Here is a 16835-nt window from a genome sequence, read left to right as displayed (position 1 = left end):
TGAAGCAATGTCTCATTGCTGATTTTTGCGTAGCTTTCCCATAAAAGTAGAGGACATGAAATTAAAGCACAAACTAGGAAAAGCAATTAACAACTTTTCCAGAGGCTATCTGAAACATCCATGGTCTGCAGACGTGGCTGAGTAACAGCTGTCTATATTGTATACTGGTCACAATTGCTGATGATGCTGAGTCAGAGTTAACAGCAAGGTTTCTACATGAACCTTCACATGATGTATTTATTTAATTGTCAAAATCTGAGTAGTGATGGGACTTCTTATTTGAAATATGCTGGCGCTTCATTTTCCTTTCTTCCTAGAGTTCACTAGGATGTTGTATCAGACAGTGGAATAAGAGGGAAGCTGGAAAAGACTCAGAATTATACGAGTTCAGGCTAGAAGGTAGTACTGAAACCTACAGCTGAGTCACTTTGAACAGCTAGTTAACCTCGCCAATCCTTATTTGAAAATGGGTATATGAGTATTATACATATCACATATATAATATAAATGTTACAGTACTTATTTATTTGTAGGAATTTTATGAGAAATACACACTTAGGTAATTAGAAAATATTTATTAAAATGTTAAGTTGTGAAAATGCTTACAACAATACTAACATTCTTTTTTATAAATGTTACTTGCTATATTTGCTCTGGGAAACTTTTGGAACTTAATATAAGGAGACAGAAGCATTGGTAATACTGGAGAATTCTAGTGCCATATTTTCCCCCAAGAAAACATATTTTGAGTTTTGTTGACTTACTAAATATCGTTCCTGGTAACAAATTTCCCTTGGCACTCCTTTATCAGAATATGGACTCTTCCCCTCCCCTACAGGCCCACAAGATGCACTTTCTTTTTGTTCTTAATTATCAGGCTCTTGAACAGAACCAAATTATTACTCAATGAGTAGAAAGATTTATGCTGTCTTGCAGAATACCAAATACATGTCTAATTTTTGACTGATTGGTAATTAGTTCCCTTCCTTAGCAATTTTTTTGTAAGTTAGTGGATTATGAAATCCATCCAAAGGGTCTTACTAAGCCATCAGTTCTAAACTGAGTCAAGCATAAACTTATATATTTTGGAGCATATTTTTAAAATACTTACTTCTAATGTTACAGAGGTTAAGTATCTAACCCAACTTAGCAAGTATTCTTTAGTACCTATATAAGCAATGTAGGAAATGTAAGATATACATAAAACTCAGTTTAGCTCAACAAGCTTACAATTGTTTGTGTGGACAAGATCCATGTGACAGGCTTGGGACATGCCATAGGAATTCAGAGAAAGGGGAGCAAGAATAAGCTGGAAACATTGTGAGAGGTAGAGTTGGTAATACATACCCCTTTTTAAAATTTTTAGGCAATACACATACACACACAATTATGCAATATTTATACCACATACACATAACACGTGCACACTCAATTTGTATATATTTTTGTTCTTTGTTTCACAAAAAAATGAAATTATTTTATAAATTTATTTTTCATGGGTATACTTTTATACCAGTGTATGTAGATCTTTTTCATCATTTAAAAATGTAAATAGTATTACATAATATGGACATGCCATAATTTAAATATTCTCAAACTGATGGCCACTTAAGTGGGTTTTCAAATTTCTCCTCCTATGAAGAAGGCTGCAAAGAACATTCTTGCTTTCCTATGCAAGCAATTCTGTAGGACACAGTTCTAAAGTGGAATCCCAGGGTCAAATTGTATGCATATTTAAAAAGCATTACTGTATTTACCAAATTCATCTCTGGTAAGCTGCCCTTATTTACAGTCCTATGGAGATGGAGCTCTTTCCGCCATACTTGCATTATACTGGTCTTTTTTATTTTTTTTGCCAATCTAATAGGTGAAAAATAGTATCTATTCTTTAAAGAATGAGGTTTTTAAACTTTGAATGACAGGTAAGAAACTAAAGCCAGAAAAATTCCTTTAGGAGACTATTATTCAAAGTTAATCAAGATAGTGAGGAGTTAGACTATTTTGAAGCAGAGCGTTCAAAATAGACTTGATACATGTTAGGAATAAGTGTGTGAGAGAATGACATGCCCATGAAAATAAAGCAAAAACTCGCCAATATTTTAACAGAAAAGCACTCTTAAAAATTAATCTCCCTGAAAAAGGGATTCATAGGTCTTTCGCCTAATTTTGTCCTTTTCCTTAGGGTTTTTCCTATTATGATTCCTGCTTTTACCATCATACTTTTTCTCTAGGGAGATACTTTGTATTTTTGGCTCAAAGATATACCCAAGTAGAATTACTATCTGTTGGTCAAGTTAGGAAGGGATAGGAAAAATCCATCTGAGAGGAAATGCAGATCTGAGATCTAAGTTAGGGGAGTAGCAGTGGGAATGAAGAGGAGGGGAGGGATACTAGAAGGCTCTGAGGACTGAGGACGTATAATAAAAATGACTTGTTGGCTATTGAGCATGCTAGGAATGTCTTAGCGAAGGCTGCTAGATGAAGTGGCCAAAACAGTCTTATTGAGATGAAATATATAATAGGAAGAGGATGTCTTTAAAGGAAGATAATTCAATTTGAGGCACGTTCAATTTGAGATGCTGCTTGTTCTGGAACATTCACAAGGTGATATTTTGGAAATTCTGGTCTACATTGCAGGAAATCAGTCATATTGAGGTAATGTCTGAAGTTATTTACCTGAATGTAGACATCAAGAGCAAGAGAACATGACTAAGGGCAAAGCATTTGGAAATGTCTCCCATTAATGGGTAGGAAGAGAAGGAAGATCGTAGAGAGAAAGATCATCAGGTGAAGGGAGTCCCAGGGAGAACTGGGAAGATGAATTCTCTTTTTTTTTTTTTTTTCAGGTTTACTGAGATAAAATTGATAACTAAAAATTATTTATTTTTAAGGTGTATAACTTAATGTTTTTTAATTGAAATATAGTTGACATACAATATTATATTAGGTGTACAGCATAGTGATTCAACAATATATACATCATGAAATGCTCATCATGGTATAATGCTTAATATTTTGATACATGTATACCTTTTGAAATGATTACTACAATCAAGCTAATTAATATATTCATCATCTCACATAGTATTTTGTTCTTTCTTTCTTTTGTGTGTTTGTTTGTATGTGTGTGGTGAATCTTTACATTCCCACCAGCAAGGTATGAGGGCTCCAATTTGTCCACATCCCTGCTTACCTTGTTATTATCTATATTTTTATTATAGCTGTCTTAGTGGGTGTGAAGTATTATCTCATTGTAGTTTTGACTTGCTAGTTTTTTCCTTTGTAGAAATGCCAATTCAAATTGCCTATTGGGGTGCCTGGGTGGCTCAGTTGGTTAAGCATCTGCCCCTTGGTTTTGGCTCAGGTCATGATCGCAGGGTTGTGAGATCGAGTCCCACCTCATGTTCCACACTAAGTGTGGAGTCCGCTTGGGACTCTTTCCCTCTCCCTCTGCCCCTCCCCCATGCTCACACACTCTCTCTCTCAAATAAATAAATCTTTTAAATAAATTGCCTATTAAAATTCTTTGTCTACTTCTAAATTGGATTATTTATCTTTTTATTCTTGAGTTGTAAGTATTCTTTATATATTCTATATATAAGTTCCTTATTGGATATATGATTTGCAAATATTTTCTCCCATCCTATGGATTGTGTTTTCACTTTCTTGATGATGTTTTTTTGAAGAACAAAAGTTTTTAAATTTAGTTAGCCTGGTGATGGATATTAAAGAGGGCATGTACTGAATGGAGCACTGGGTGTTATATGCAAACAATGAATCATGGAACACTACATCAAAAATTAATGATGTATGGTGATTAACATAATAAAAAAAAGAAGAAAAAAGTTTTTAATTTTATAAAGTCCATTTTATCTATTTTTCTTTTTTTTCTTGTTTCTTGTTTGTTTGTTTTCATATCTAAGAAGTTGTTGCCTAGCCTAAAATTGTGAAGAATGACTCCATTATTTTCTTCATAGGGTTTTATAGTTTTAGCTCTTATATTTAGATCTATGATCTATTTTAAGTTAATTTCTGAGTATGGTCTAAGTAAGCAGTCCAACTTCATTCTTTTGTCTATGGATATTCAATTGTCCCAGCACCATTTGTTGAAAAGACTATTTTTTCCCCATAAAATTGTCTTGGCTCCTAATTAGTTTTTGATATTCTATGCATTTTTCCAATCTATTTCTCTGTTTTGTTATGGTGTCATTTCTGAATAGAACTTAATATTTATGTAATCAAAACCATTAATACTCTACTTTATCATATTAGTTTCCTTAAAAGAAGTTCTTCCCATCTCTGAGGTTACAAAAATGTTTCTATAATTTATAGCTCTATAATTTTATTTTTTACATTAGGTCTTCATTCTATCTGAAATATGCCTTATGGGTGGTATAAGTCGTATATACATCATTATTTTCTCCATATGGTAAGGCAGTTATGAAACAATCCATTCTTTTATCACTGGGAGATATGACCTCTCTTATTCAAGTTTCTAATCAAAAGCTGGGTAAACTTAGAAAGTTGTGCCAAACTCAAATAATAGAGCACATAGATTTTTCAGGACAAGACAGATAAACAAACTCTTACAATGGTCAACTGAGAAAGTTTTCTTGTAAAGGGTGCTTAACTAAGAGAAATAGTTTAGATCAAAGTCAGTTTGGACATTGGTGTTCTTGTTCCTGAATTACCAAGCAATACTATAATGATTGAAGTAATAATTTACCCAATTTTATTGAAGGTATCCCTCAAAGCCCATAGTTCATGGCCTTTAAAGGAGCATAGAATAGTCCCAGGTCTTCTTATTATGTTTTCTTTTGCCACAAATTTCCACTGCTATGCACTAGACAGGCCACACTGATGTTATGCCACACACCGAGCAAGATAATTATAATCCACAGAGGGAACTTAAAAGTATATCCATGTGTCTTTAATGTATTCTCTGAAGCCATTATAGTCTATCTTATTAAGTAACTAAAAATTTTAAGATAACATATTATGGTCTATTAGATGATGTCTTAGATCTGGTTTAATCTTCTGGACACTATTGATAATTCTTCAAAATAAAAACTGTAAAAAAATGCAACCCTGAAATCCTTAAAATTTAGCAATAAGAAATACTTTCAAATGACAACTGATTTTGATAGCAAAATATTTCTTGTATCTACATGTAATTGTTGCAAGTGTAAATGAAATAGCATCTTTAAACAACTGAGTTAAAAGGGAGACAGAATTAAATTGCTTAGGCTGCTAAATTTACAAGACAAGAAAAACTTTCCATAAATGTGTAAAAAGTAGGGCCACAAGTAGATTTTGCTTAAGAAAAAATGTGCTAGTTCCTTAATCTCCCAGTTTAATGACTCTAATGTGAACTCTAACATAAAACTTTTTATTAAGATAACAAAACAGCCAGCATGTTTCAACTTTTATAGGCTTATTCATATGAATTTTTCCCTTCAAGAATCCAAAATTGTGTAAGACTTTCCAATATATGGAACATCACTTATATTTTTTCTCTTTGTAGCTCTCAGTTCCTTTGGAGTAAGTGTGTAGTTTCATTTGCTATTTTTGACTGACATAGTTTTTAATACTGAAGAGTCAGACCAATGAGAATATGCTCTAGGAGATTTAAGTGGATGATGATGTATTTATGAATGAAATGAATTCTATGAATCTTACCAATTGATAGGAAAAGAGTAGATGGATGGGCTTTGGCTTATAAACTCAAACAATATGTATAAAATAAAGGAGTCTTCATTATGAGCCATCACAAACAATTCCCAAATGTACATATCTCAATGTTATCTATGGCCAAAGGGCCAAAATACTTTGCCTCTCTATAAGAAACTCTTTAAAGACAAAAATAAAAACTTTTGTTATAGCCATATATTTTTATCACCTTGAATTTGGTGTGAGTTTAAGGTGAATCAAGAAGAAATAATTAATATTAGGAAAAAAGATTAAAATAAATGGTGGATATAAGTGCAAAGAATATTAGGAGTCTTCATCTTAAAAAGCAAAAGTTAACTATCATCCTGATTGAACTCTATAAAGTGTGAATATTATTAGTAAAGGTCATGGACATATTTGCCAAATTTCATATTATTAGAATTAAGAACGCTTCTTGGAGCTTGAGTCAGAAAAATTTAAGACAAGGTTCAGAAGGACTATTACACAGCAGCAATAAAGATATGACACTCAATACTCCAAGGATCCATATGGTTAGTTACTAGAAAATAATTAAACATAGTTTAAAGATGTTAGAAAAGATGCCAGTGAGAGTAAAGTAATCTAGCTGTTTGGCCAGCATGACACTCTTAGCCCCTTTTCCATTCTGCATAAAGTTGGCATTTATGTGTGACGCTAACAGAAAGAGCTTCAGACATAAAGTACTTGGTAAGTAAATGACTCCTGTACTCTTCTTCAAACACTACTCCAAGAGACATTTCAAATGACCGAGGGATATTTCAAAGTGCAAAACTCAGTAATGGGAAAACTGCACTGTTCAAAAGAGAAAAAAATGTCAATGAATATTAAAATGATGAAAGAATAGAATTTAGGCTAATTATCTCATAAGATGATTATAAAACGGAATGAAAGTCCTAATTATTACTTTAAGGAGAAGAAGTATAAGGTAAACAGATAATAACGAACCACATAAAATAAATCCTGGATAATGCCAAAAATCACCACAGAATGAGAAGGTGGGAGGAAAAAACAGATTATATCAATATTGTTAATGCCTATACTGGTCGAGAGAGAGCTAACGATACTGCTCAACTCTTTAAATTAACAATTAGAACAAAATAGCTTAAAATGTGGCTTAGAAAATCAAAAGATTTGGAGGATAAAAATGAATGAAAACACAATTCATATGGTGCACAATAAAAAACGAAAGAAGCATTTTTATAACATCAGAAAAAGTTATGACAAAAATAAGGTAAATATAGAGTTATTGCAGTAAAATAAATAGGTTAAAAGCTATCTCAAAAAGTTCAACTGTGTATGTCCTGTAAGAGGTTTCCTTTAAACAAAATGACTAAAGAAACTAACAAAAAGGAAGCAGTGGTTGTAATATCAAAAAAGTGAAATTCAAGACAGGAAATAATGAGAAAGACAGTCAATATTTAATGATAAAGGGTGATATGCATAATGTATGTGATGAATTATTATGTACAAAATAAATGTATTAATAATTTTTAGAAATATGTAAGATTGACCGGAGCATAAGAGCTCTGGAGAATTTTCAAAAGTTGATTATGACTAACTATAAGAAAGCCTTCATTAAATTCCCCACGGCAGAAAATTTAGAAGGAACATTTCTGTAGCAAAGCAATATAACTACACAGTGTAATCTTAAAACATCACATTAAAATCAGTTAAAAATTTAAAAACAAAAGCACTTTACTAAATAATTCTACTACCAAAGAGGAAAAGAGGAATAACTATAATTATGGAATATTGGAAAATCACAGCAAGACTACAAATTAGAAAAACTTATGATATATAGTTAAAGCTGTACTCAGAGCCAAATTCATAGCTTCACATGTCTTAATTTTTCCAGTTTTATTAAGATATGATGAACAAATAAAAATTGTACATATTTAAGTATACAACATGGTGTTTTGATATAAGTATACCTTGTGTAATGATTACCACATTTAAGCTAATTAATATATCCATCATCTCACAACATGCTTTTTTATCACTTTGTTTTATTTTACTTTCACCATGATAAGTGTATTCTTTAATCTGCATCCCCTATCTCACCCATCCCCCACCCACCTCCCCTCTGGTAACCATCAGTTTGTTCTCTATAGTTAAGAGTCTGTTTCTTGGTTTGTCTCTCTCTTCCTCTCTCTTTTTATTTGTTTGTTTTGTTTCTTAGATACCACATATGAGTAAGATCATATGGTATATTTGTCTTTCTCTGACTCACTTATTTCACTTAGCATTATACTCTGTAGCTGTATCCATGTCATTGCAAATGGGAAGTTTTCATTCTTTTTTAAGGCCGAATAATATTCCATCACATATATATAAATATATCACATCTTTATCCATTCATCAGTCGATGGACATTTGGGCTCTTTCCATAATTTGGCTATTGTTGATAATTCTGCTATAAACATCTGGGTGCATGTATCCCTCTGAATTAATGTTTTTATATTGGGCATAAATACCCACTAGTGCAATCCTGGATCATAGGGTAATTCTATTTTTAATTTTTTGAGGAATCTCCATACTGTTTTCCACAGTGGCTACACTAGTTTGCATTCCCACAAACAGTGCAAGAGGGTTCCTTTTTCTGCACATTCTCACCAACACCTGTGGTTTCTTGTGTTGTTGATTTTAGCCATTCTGACAGGTGAGGTGCTATTTCATTGTAGTTTTGATTTGCATTTCCCTGATGATGAGTGATGCTGAGCATCTTTTCATGTGTCTGTTGGCCATCTGCATGTCTTCTTTAGAGAAATGTCTATCCTTCTGCCTATTTTTTTTTTAATTTATTTGAGAGAGAGAGAATGAGAGAGAGCAAGCACATGAGAGGGGGGAGGGTCAGAGGGAGAAGCAGACTCCCTGCTGAGCAGGGAGCCCGATGCAGGACTCGATCCAGGGACTCCAGGATCATGACCTGAGCCGAAGGCAGTCGCTTAACCAATTGAGCCACCCAGGCGCCCCCTTCTGCCTATTTTTTATATTGAGTTGTCTCAGTATGTTTTCCTTATTAAGTGAGAAAAGGTAAAAATTGAGCAAATTTTGCAATTCAAGATGTTTGAAAAATAAAAATAAAGTAAAACTAAGGAAACTGAGGTAAGAGCCATGTAAAGATAAAAACAAATGTAATGCATTAGAAAACAATAAAAATACTTACACTGAGAGGTGATTTTTCTGAATGAAATAATTTAATTGGACAAACCTCTAGAACAATGTTTATTTGAGTGATACTTTGAAAAAACAGTTACTCATAAAATAAGTTTTGCAAATGCTATATCTAGATTTACAATGTAAATCAACATATTAAAGAAACCTGGTAGTTAAAACCTTCTCTAACTTGTTTAATTCTCCATTTCACCCCTTTCTGACCACAGATCTTTTCCTAATTTTTTTTTACATCTGACTTATTAATATTCCATGGAACCTACTTTGGGAAATAATTCTTTGTATAACATAACCAAGTAGGAGGGGGAAACATATAAATAAAGATTTGAAATAAAAAAAATACAGCTTTTGCTGAAATTTAAAAAATAAAATGTTATTCTTTGAAATATTACGTATGAGTTAGTCTCAAAACCTGCTGCACATACAGTTGAAAATCATGATGAAATGAGCTATTTAAAGAAAGCAAAGAGTATTCAAACTGATTAATGGAAAAAGTCTTGTGAAGTTGCCAGTCATCACAGAAGAAAATGAACATATGTTGAGAAAATATTAACTCCAATATAAGCACAAGTCCAGTTTCACAAGTGAGTTCGTTTAAACTGTCAAGGAACAGATATTCCTATGCCAAATAAAATATTCCCCACAATAGACAAAGTGAAACAAATGGAAAAAAATAGTGTCAATTTATTTTTTTATTTCATATTTTATTTTTTTATTATATTATGTTAATCACCATACATTACATTATTAGTTTTTGATGTAGTGTTCCATGATTCATTGTTTACGTATAACACCCAGTGCTCCATTCAATATGTGCCCTCTTTAATACCCATCACCAGGCTAGCCCATCCCTCCACGTGGCCCTCTTCCCTCTAGAATAAATATTGTGAAGATGTCAATGCTACTTAGAGCAATCTACACATTTAAAGCAATCCCTATCAAAATACCATTAACTTTTTTCAAAGAAATGAAACAAATAATCCTAAAATTTGTATGGAACCAGAAAAGACCCTGAATAGCCAGAGGAATGTTGAAAAAGAAAAGCAAAGCTGGTGGCATCACAATTCTGGACTTCAAGCTCTATTACAAAGCTGTCATCATCAAGACAGTATGGTACTGGCACAAAAACAGACACATGGATCAATGGAACAGAATAGAGAGACCAGAAATGGACCCTCAACTCTATGGTCAACTAATCTTCAACAAAGCAGGAAAGAATCTCCAATGGAAAAAAGTCTCTTCAACAAATGGTGCTGGAAAAATTGGACAGCCACATGCAGAAGAATGAAACTGGACCATTTCCTTACACCACACACAAAAAATAGACTCAAAATGGTTGAAAGACCTAAATGTGAGACAAGAATCCATCAAAATCCTAGAGGAGAACACAGGCAGCAACCTCTTTAAACTCAGCCACAGCAACTTCTTCCTAGAAACATTGCCAAAGGCAAGGGAAGCAAGGACAAAAATGAACCATTGGGACTTCATCAAGATAAAAAGCTTTTGCACAGCAAAATAAAGTCAACAAAACCAAAACACAACCGACAGAATGGGAGAAGATATTTGCAAATGACAGATCAGATAAAGGGCTAGTATCCAAAATCTATAAAGAACTCATCAAACTCAACACCCAAAGAACAAATAATCCAATCAAAAAATGGGCAGAAGACATGAACAGACATTTGTCCAAAGAAATCCAAATGGCCAACAGACACATCAAAAAGTGCTCAATATCGCTCGGCATCAGGGAAATCCAAATCAAAACCTCAATGAGATACCACCTCACACCAGTCAAAATGGCTAAAATTAACAAGTCAAGAAATGACAGATGTTGGCGGGGAGGTGGAGAAAGGGGAACCCTCCTACACTGTTGGTGGGAATGCAAGCTGGTACTCTGGAAGATGGTATGGAGGTTCCTCAAAAAGTTGAAAATAGAGCTACCATACGACCCAGCAATTACACTACTAGGTACTTACCCCAAAGATACAAATGCAGGGATCCAAAGGGGTAGGTGCACCCCAATGTTTATAGCAGCAGTGTCCACAATAGCCAAACTATGGAAAGAGCCAAGATGTCCATCGACAGAATGGATAAGGAAGATGTGGTATAGATATACAATGGAATATTATGCAGCCATCAAAAGGAATGAAATCTTGCCATTTGCAACGACGTGGATGGAACTGGAGGGTATTATGCTGAGCGAAATAAGTCAATCAGAGAAAGACATGTATCATATGACCTCACTGATATGAGGAATTCTTAATCTCAGGAAACAAATTGAGGGTTGCTGGAGTGGTGGGGGGTGGGAGGTATGGGGTGGCTGGGTGATAGACACTGGGGAGAGTATGTGCTATGGTGAGCGCTGTGAATTGTGTAAGACTGATGAATCACAGACCTGTACTCTGAAACAAATAATACATTATATGTTAAAAAAAAGAAGATCGTAGGAGGGAAGACAAATCAATTTATTTTTTTTAAACTAATTTAACCCTGATAATGAAGTCTGAAAAAATATTCTAGACCAGCCACACTCACATGAATATGGATTCAGAAATTTAAATTACAACAGCATTTTTCAAAAGAACACACTACTTATGGGATATTAATAACAGTTCCATGAAAGAATTTTCGGTTCATAAAAGATGGAAACACTAGATTAGAGAATATCTTATAGTAATGTAAAATTATTGGTAATTGATAATTTTAAAATGCCAAAATTCACTGTGAACCTTAAAGTGCAGAATGTAGTTTGCATTGTTTATAAATCTACTTAACTGTGCAATTTTTCTGGATAGACACACTGTAGGACCAATGATTGATGAAATACCAGTTTTGGAGATGCTGCTCTAGAGGCATTACCATTAATGACAGAACGGAGACAAGAATACCCATAAACACCACTTACAAAAATATATTTTAGGAGTGCCTGGGTGGAGCAGTTGGTTAGACAACCAATTCTTGGTTTCAGCTCAGGTCATGATCTCAGGGTTGTGAGATCGAATCCTGCCTTATGCTCTATGCTGAGGACTCTCTCTCCCTCTCCCTCTATCCCTCCCCCGCCTCTCTCTCTCTCTCTCTCTCAAATAAATAAATAAATAAATCTTTAAGGAAATATACATTAGCTTAATAAATGCAAGAAAAAAAGGGGAAAAAAGCATAACTATTGCAGAGACTCACATCTTCCTGATTCTCAAGTGTATGTTCATAAACACTGTGCTTAACCACCAATATGGTGAAGAATCAGAGCTTTTCCTTCATCATAATCATCATTGTCATCACCAAAATATAATGCACAACACTATCACTTCCTAGGAAACAAGTGAATGAGCTGGGGAACTATTAGAAATAGTAAGAGAATTCAGTAGATGGTACAATTATAAAATGAACAGAAATAATAGATTTTCTACATATCATAAGTAACCAATTAAAATATAAGAAAAAATCCCATTCATGATAGAACAAAAAATAAAACAACCTAGAATAAAGTTAATAGTATTGAGAAACTATGAATAAGACTTCAAATTTTCAATAAAGAATATAAAAAAGTTGAATAAATCCACAATGAGATTGAAAATTGTATAGATGTCAATTTATCCCAAATTAATATATACATTTAATGCTCCCCCAGTGTCACACTGGAATTAATTTTGCAAGTACACAAAGAAGAGTTTTAAACTGAATGTGAACAAATAACACAGTACCAGAAGTCCTAGCCAGAACTATTAGGTAAGAAAAAGAAATTAAAGGCATCCAAATCAGAAAGGATAAAGTAAAACTGCCTCTATTTGCAGATGATATATTATATATAGAAAACCCTCAAGACTCCACAAAAAAAAATGATATGAGGAATTCATAATCTCAGGAAACAAACTGAGGGTTGCTGGAGTGGTGGGGGGTGGGAGGGAGGGGCAGCTGGGTGATAGACATTGGGGAGGGTATGTATTATGGAGAGCACTGTGAATTGTGCAAGACTGTTGAATCACAGATCTGTACCTCTGAAACAAATAATACAATATATGTGAAAAAAAAAAAAAGAAGAAGATAGCAGGAGGGGAACAATGAAGGGGGGGAATCGGAGGGGGAGAAGAACCATGAGAGACAATGGACTCTGAAAAACAAACTGAGGGTTCTAGAGGGGAGGGGTGTGGGAGGATGGGTTAGCCTGGTGATGGGTATTAAAGAGGGCACGCTCTGCATGGAGCACTGGGTGTTATACACAAACAATGAATCATGGAACACTACATCAAAAACTAATGATGTAATGTATGGTGATTAACGTAACAATAAAAAATTTAAAAAAAAAGAAAAAAGAAAAAAGAAAACCCTGTTAAAACTAACAAATGAATTCCATAATATTGTATGATACAAAATCAATATACAAAAATCAGTTGCATTTCCAGATACCAGCAAAGACCTATCAGAAGCAGAAATCTTTAAAAATCCCACTTACAATTGCATCAAAAAGAATAAAATACTTAGGAATAAATTTAACAAGGAGGTGAATGATTTGTACACTGAAAAATGTAAGACACTGATGAATGAAACTGAAGAAGACACAAATAAATGAAAATATATTCTGTGTTCATGGATTGGAAGAATCAATATTTTTTAAATGTCTGTACTATCCAAAGTGATCTACTGATTCAATGCAATACCTATCAAAATTCCAATAGCATTTTTCACAGAAATAGAAAAAACAATCTTAAAATTTGTGTGGAATCACAAAAGATCACAATTAGCTAAAGCAATCATTTTTATTTAAGATTTTGTTTATTTATTTTAGAGAGAGAGTGAGTACAAGTGTGAGTTTGGGGAGGGGCAGAGGGAGAAGGGGAGAGAGAGAATCTCAAGCAGACTCCATGCTGAGTACGGAGCCCAACGCGGGGCTCCATCCCACAACCCTGAGATCATGACCTGAGCTGAAATCAAGAGTCAGGCACTTAACTGACTGAGCCACCCAGGTGCTCCTTGCCAAAGCAATCTTGAGAAAGAAGAATAAAGCTGGAAGCATTTCAAACTATATTACAAACCTGAAGTAATTAAATAGAATGACAGATCAATGGAACAGAATCGAGAGCCCAGAATAAACCCTTGCCTGTATGATCAATTACTCTAAGAGAAAAGAACCAAGAATATATGATGGGAACAGCATAGTCTCTTCAATAAATGGTATTGGGAAAACTGGACAGTCTCATGCAAAAGAATGAAACATGACACCTATTTTACACCTTACACAAAAATGAACTCAAAATGGATTAAAGATTTGAATGTAAGACCTGAAACCATAAAACTCCTAGAAGAAAACATAGGGCTTAAGCTTCTTGACATTGGTCTTAGCAATGATTTTTTGGATTTGACATCAAAAGCACAGGCCACAAATACAAAAATAAACAAATGTGACTACATCAAACTGAAGAGCCTCAGCACAGCAAAGGACACCATCCATGAAATGAGAAGGTAACCTACAGAATGGGAGAAAATATTTGCAAGCCACATAGCTGATAACGATTAATATGCAAAATATGTAAGAAACTCATACAACTCAACAACAAAAACAAAAAACCAAAACAAATCTCCAACCAAACAAAAAACCCAAATAACCTAATTTAAAAATAGGCAAAGGACCTGAATAGACATTTTTCCAAAGAAAACATACAAATAGCTAACAGGTACATGAAAAGATGCTCAACATCACTAACCATTAGGAAAATGCAAATCAAAACTACAAGGAGATATCACCTCAGATCTGTTATCAAAAAAGGCAAGAGTTAATTACTCATGAGGATGTGGAGAAAAGGAAACACAAATGTCTGAATTTTAAAAAAGCAGAATAAACACCTGTCCAATAAGAAAAACAAACTGCTAATTAACTTGTTTAAAGCAATTCAAAATTACATATAAAAAGTGAAAGTTAAAATTAAAATGTACCATCCACCTTCCTCTTTCAAATTGACGGTTGAGAATGACACTTTTTTTAAAAGATTTATTTATTTTAGAGAGAGAGAGTGTGCGAGCGAGAGAGCATGTGGGTGTGTGTGAGTTGGGGAAGGGGCAGAGGGACAGAATCTTCAAGCAGACTCCCTGCTGAGCGTGGAACCACCCCCATGATGGGCTGGATCTCAGGACCCATGAGATCATGATCTGAGCCAAAACCAAGAGTCAGACACTTAACCAACTGAGCCACCCAGGTGCCCCAACCCTTGTACACCATTGATCAGAATGTAAACTGATATAGCAACTATAGAAAACAATATAGAGGTTCCTCAAAAAAATTCCAAATAGAACTACCATATGATCCAGGAATCCCACTTTTAGGTATATATCCAAAGGAAACAAACCATTATTTTGAAGAGATATCTGCACCCCCATGTTCACTGCAGCATTATTCACAATAGACAAAGTATGGAAACAACCTAAGGGTCCATGCATGGCTGAATGGATATAGAGAATGTGGTATGTGTATACAGTGGAATATCCTTCAACTTAAACAGGAAAGGAATCCTATCATTTGTGTCAAAATACATGAACCTGGAGGGCATTGTGCTAAGTGAAATAAGTCAAAGACAAATATTACATGGTATCATTTATATATGGTGCCACGGGCTAGGGAGTGCGGTAAATAGGAATAGGGACTGGTGGTTAAAGGGTACAGACTTTCAATTATACAATGAATGAGATCTGAAGATCTGATGTATAACATGGTGACTATAATTGATAACACTGTTTTGTATAGCTGATCTGCTATACTTAAATGTTCTCACAAAAAGAGGTAAATAGGTGAGGTGATGGCTGTATATTAATTAACTTGATGGGGGAGAATCCTTTCATCATGTTGTATACTTTACATATCTTATAACTTTATTTGTCAATTATACCTTAATAAAGCTGAAAAAAAGAAAACATACAAATGGCAAATAGGCTTATGAAGAGATGCTCAACATCACTGATCATTAAAGAAATGCTAATTAAAGCAATGTGATACCACTACACATCTATTAGAATGGTTAAAATCCAACAGAATGAAACACAACAAAACAAAAGCAATGTGACAACACCCATTGCTAGTAAACAGGTGGAGCAAGAGGAACTTACTCATCGCTAGTGAACATGCAAAATGGCACAGTCCCTTTGGAAGGCAGTTCAGCTGTTTATAATGAAGCTAAATACAGTCTTACTATATGACTCAACAGTCACGCTCCTAGGTATTTACTCAGTTGATGTGCAAACTTATATTCACATGAAAGTTTATAGCAGCTTTATTCATAAATGCCCCAAACCAGAAGCAACTGAGATAGCGTTTTAATAGATAGGTTGGGTAAGCAAAGTGTGGTACATCCATACAATGGGATACTATTCGGTGATAAAAAGGTATGCACTATCAAGCCCCACAAAAACACCTACGAATCTTAAATGCTAAGTGAAAAAAGCCAGTCTGAAAATCTAAATACTGTTGGATTCTATTTATATGACATTCTCGAGACAAAACTGTAGAGAGAGTAATCTAATCAGTGGTTGCACAAGGTTTAGGGAAGGGGGAATATTGAATAGGTAAAGTACAGATTTCTTTTTAGGGTGGTGAAATTATTTTGTATGATATTGTAATGGTGGATACATAACTAGGCATTTGTTGAAGCTCACAGAACTTTATGGTACAGAGTGAACTTTATAGTTCAAAGTATGCAAATTAAAAAGAAATTGTTTAAGACATCAGAAGATCCCAGAACAAAATGTAGAATGTAATAAAAGAATCTAACTTTGGGGCGCCTGGGTGGCTCAGTCAGGTAAGCGTCTACCTTGGCTCAGGTCATGATCCCGGGGTCCTGCGACAAAGCCCTGCATCGGGCTCCCTGCTCAGTGGGGAGCCTGCTTCTTCCTCTCCCTCTGCCCTGCCCCCCTGCTCAAGCTGTCTCTCTCTCTCTCTGTCTCAAATAAATAAATAAAATCTTAAAAAA

The sequence above is a fragment of the Halichoerus grypus genome, chromosome 8 (genome assembly GCF_964656455.1).
Source record: "Halichoerus grypus chromosome 8, mHalGry1.hap1.1, whole genome shotgun sequence".
Lineage (NCBI taxonomy): Eukaryota > Metazoa > Chordata > Mammalia > Carnivora > Phocidae > Halichoerus > Halichoerus grypus.
Note: the sequence above shows the minus strand (reverse complement) of the source record.